This window comes from Meleagris gallopavo, chromosome 22 (assembly GCF_000146605.3).
Source record: "Meleagris gallopavo isolate NT-WF06-2002-E0010 breed Aviagen turkey brand Nicholas breeding stock chromosome 22, Turkey_5.1, whole genome shotgun sequence".
NCBI classification, from domain to species: domain Eukaryota; kingdom Metazoa; phylum Chordata; class Aves; order Galliformes; family Phasianidae; genus Meleagris; species Meleagris gallopavo.
The window spans coordinates 9,004,644-9,008,924 of record NC_015032.2 but is presented as its reverse complement, the minus strand read 5'-3'; positions in this window follow the sequence as shown (position 1 = coordinate 9,008,924).

Genomic DNA, 4,281 nt, shown 5'->3' with positions numbered 1-4,281 from the left:
GAGAGAGAGAGAGAGAGAGAGAGAGAGAGAGAGAGAGAGAGAGAGAATGTTGCACATTAGCATGACTGAGTGTCCTTTATGTAGGATGGGCAGTGATGGAGCAGTCTGTTGGTGGAGCACTCAGTAAGGCACACATGTGCATGCTAGCAGAGTGTATCCGAGGTGGAATAAGGTGTGTGATGGACTCTGTATCACTGAGCAGCATCACACCATGTTGCACATTGTCTTTTATGTCTGTGCTGTTTGAGTTTGGTGGCTGCTGTGAATCCTTCATTTTCACCTAGAATTTTTATATCAATTTCTGTATGTATAAAATATACAAAATGTTTTAAAATCTTCCAAATGAAGCACCTTAGTCCAGTTCTCTTTAGAAAGGTGTTCCTCTTCAGTGATTACTCAGAATGATCCTCACTGGCAGTCCTGCTGGCATCGGTACGAGGAGTCCGGGCTGTTAGGAGGACAGAAAAATCCTTTTTTTTTTCTCTGTCTGAAGAATTCAGGTCTGCTGCATGTTGGCTGCCTAGTCCTGATATCTAAGTGCAAGTGGAATATATGTTGCATTTCCCACTTCTTAATTTTTTAGAGAGTGAATTCACTTTAGCTTAAATCCTCTCAAAAAATAAATTTAAAAAGCCTAAAAAAAAACATTAGAGAAAACTGGCAACAGGTATCATAAGTATGAAGGAACAATGAGAAAGAATGGGATATAAGGAATCAAGAAAAGAATTGTTTCACTTTGCAATGTCTGATACGGGTTCTGGAGTGACTGGGATTTTAGCTGGGAAAACTGAGTTGAATGTGATTTGGTGATCTTATTTCAATCCTGAGTGAACTGCCTGGTGTTCTTTGTTTGTGTGGCACATGCATTTTTAAGCAATCTGGATCTTACTTCACTAAATCTGCGTTGTTCTGATACCCCCAGACTGCTTTTGAAAGCTAAGCTCAGCAATGGGCTCACTTAGCTGCTGTCGGCTGGAGCTCCCCTGGCACCCGCTGTCGCTCATCTGTTGTTGCACATTATTCAGAGGCAGCCGAGTGGAGACAGTTTTATACAAGTTCACAGGAAGAAAATGAGGGCAAATCTCCAGGAGATGGTTCTAGCGGATAGTAAGTTCTCCCAGATGAGACCACTGCGGAGAAGAGCTGCTCAAAATAATTGCATTTCCTTCACTTAAGTTACTTGTTACAGACACTGAATCAAAGCGAGCTCAGGAATAAAACAGAGACGTTTTTAAATCCTCATGTATTCCATGCATCTTAAAGACCTTCTGTAGTTGCAGCAGTTACAAGGTTTAAAGCTGTGTCTGCAGACGTAATGGTTTTTTAAAAAGCCAACAACTTAGCAAGACCCTGGAGTTTGGAACTGAATCTCTGCTGCTCACTGGATTTATCTCTGTGCTAATTCTAGAAAGAGAAAACTAAAGAATTAACCCTTATTACAGCATGAAAAAAAAAAAAAAAAGCTTTTTAATGTATAGTCCTTGCAAATAGATATATTTTGGGGATGAGGTGCCACAGGTTTGCCTTACACCTTTTTGGTGAAAAAGATGGTCATTTGGGCTTTGCAATCTTTCCGAAGAAGCTTTGTCAACTATTGAACTTAATATAATTTCATTATTAGCATTTAATATTAAAGGGAAATGGTGACTGAGTCCAGCCAGTCAACTACAGACCTCATCACTGAGAAGGATGTTAGCATGTTTTGAATGAAAACAGAGTGACTCTGACCTCCAGGTGACATTTCACCTCCCAGGTGTGTTGTTTTCTCTTGCACAGTCACTTGAGAGACATAATGTTCTCATACCTGCAGCCTTGTTCTGCATCCAACACACTGTAGGTGCTACATATTCACTGTAGTGATTGATAACATTGACAGATGCCAAGAGAGTGATTGTAGCACTGTAAAACATAGGAGCTACATAACAAAACGACAACTTCATTCCTTGTGATTGCATTGATTCCAATGGATCAAATGAAATCAAACAGATAAGATACCACCCACAGAAATTTTGGAGCTTTCTACATCTTCCCTCATCCATTTTCCTGCTTACATGTATCTTCCTATAATCATTTGTGCATCAATCATATGTTTCCAGGGCCAGGTTCAAAAAAGGTGTTTTGAATTCTAAATCACATTGTGTCCTGCAGGCTGCTTTTGTAGATAGCTTTGATTTCATCTGTGTTGATGTTCAGCACTTGGTTAGACTGCTGTCTGTTGCTGTCAGAATTCAATAAGACACATTCTTTGTAGCCCAGTAGCCAAGAGGAAGAGACAAAGGCAGATCCTTCTCATCTTTGATCTTTAGCAGAGAGCTATTGAAAAGAGGAGGTCATCTTGCAGTTACTGCAACAAAAGAAGAGACTGGACTTCATGGGCTCTTCTCCAGCCATGCAAGAGAATCTCTCTGTAGCTTTGTTCATTACACATAGGGATTATTATAATCTCTTGGGATTTTATCATTTTTAGTTAAAATCTTTTCACCCCCCCTTTTTTTTTTTCCTCTATTTCTTTTTTATTGAACCAAACTGGGTTGTCAGGAAGACTTCATAATTTCTTTAGAAGGATCTTCATATGGCATTGTTGAAGAAAAATGCAGCACAACATGTGTAACCAAACAGCCTGCTTTTAGTATTGAGTGAGTCTCAGTATTCCCCCTCTGCAGGGCAGATACATACTTAGAAGGACTGGAATGACAGAGGTTTTAGGAAGGGAGTAAGTCAGGATTGAAGCAATCAAGGAGGTGAGCCAGTGGTGAAATGAACAAGGGATGCTCTCCTGCTTTCATATCTGCCATGAGGAGTAGTGGAAATGAGAGAAAAGAAATGGACCTGAAGGAAAAACTTTGTTTGCTCCAATGGGTTTTGCTCATGGCCCACCTGTTTTTTGCTTTTTTTTTTTTGCCTGAACTAGCCTTCCTTAATGTGCAGTGGAGAAAGGTCACCACCCAGGGCTGCCGTACAGCAGCAACACAGCCAGTATTTCCAGGTGAGTCCCTCAGTGTACTCCATTTCTGCCTGCAAAAGGAAATCGTATGCTTCAAAATCAGAAAGAAAATAACCTTCCTGGTTATCAGGTCTGAAACCTCTGGCTTAAAGCACCTAATGGTGCAAGGCTTTTCTGGGCAATCCTCTCAGGAGCTGCTTGCCTAGCTGTTGGACAGCTGGAAGTTTTTTTTTTTTTACTACAGAAATCTTGGAATTGGCTTCCCTGCATCCTTCCTTCATGTTTTCTGTGACTAATTACTGTGGCAGACCTAATTCCCCTCACCCTGAAGGGTTAAATATGGTTTCTTAGGAACTGCTTTGTATAACACCTTGGCTTGGGAAAGTCTTTCTTTGTTATTTCTTGCAGCCAGTAATTCAATTCAGATGAAAACAGGCCTGAAATTCTGGGCCTTGTGCCTATCAGGTAAGTGCTAGGATCTCCCCTGTGGAGCTCTGTGTTTGACATCGTTCACAGCTTGGCCAGACTGCATTCAGGGAGCAGTGCCATCTCTGTAGTGGTGTCGGAGCAGTGTCTGGCAGTCTCCTCTCCTGGTGTCACCTCTCATGATAAATCCCAGTGTCCTTGTAGATATGCGTTGCTTCATTGGTGTTGCAGATCTGCTGCTGAGGGCTCTGCGTCAGGTCATCGGGGGGTGGAGAATGTGGGATTGGTAGTAGTGCATGGGAGCTGCTCGTCAGGCAGCTCCGTAACTTCACTTCGTCTCCTTTCTGTTATCCTGTAACAGAGTTCTCAGTGCCTAACTGAAACAGAGGACTGGGTGGAACTGGCTTCAGAGTGCAAGCACTTCAGACCTACATGCATTCATTTGATGCTGCATCATAGGCTGAAGTAAAAATAGAAGAGTTGTAATGCTGGAGTATCCTAGGGAGCTAACCCTAAATTAGAGGTGTGGTTCCAAAACTGTTCTCACGAGTGGAAAGAATAGGGAAAGAAGTGACCTCCAGAACATATAACTTTACTGTTTAACCCCTTTACTGTTTAACCCCAACAGCACTGGACCCTTGTGGAAATCAAACACAGAGTGAATTAATGTGGCAATTTGAAGGAGACAGGGGAAAAAGGAAGATTCAGGTGACACTGATCAGTGGTTTACAGGTTACAGGGATCTAAACTCTGTTTTCAAGTGAGCAGTAATGAGAGCAAAAGGAGCAGCCCCACGTTGACTTGCAGCAGGCATCTGGCTGTACTGCTTGGGCGTCTTTGAAAGTAATTTTATTTCTGCAGATGAAGCTGAACTGTAGGAGCTCAAATCAGTTCTTCCAGTATGCTATTGA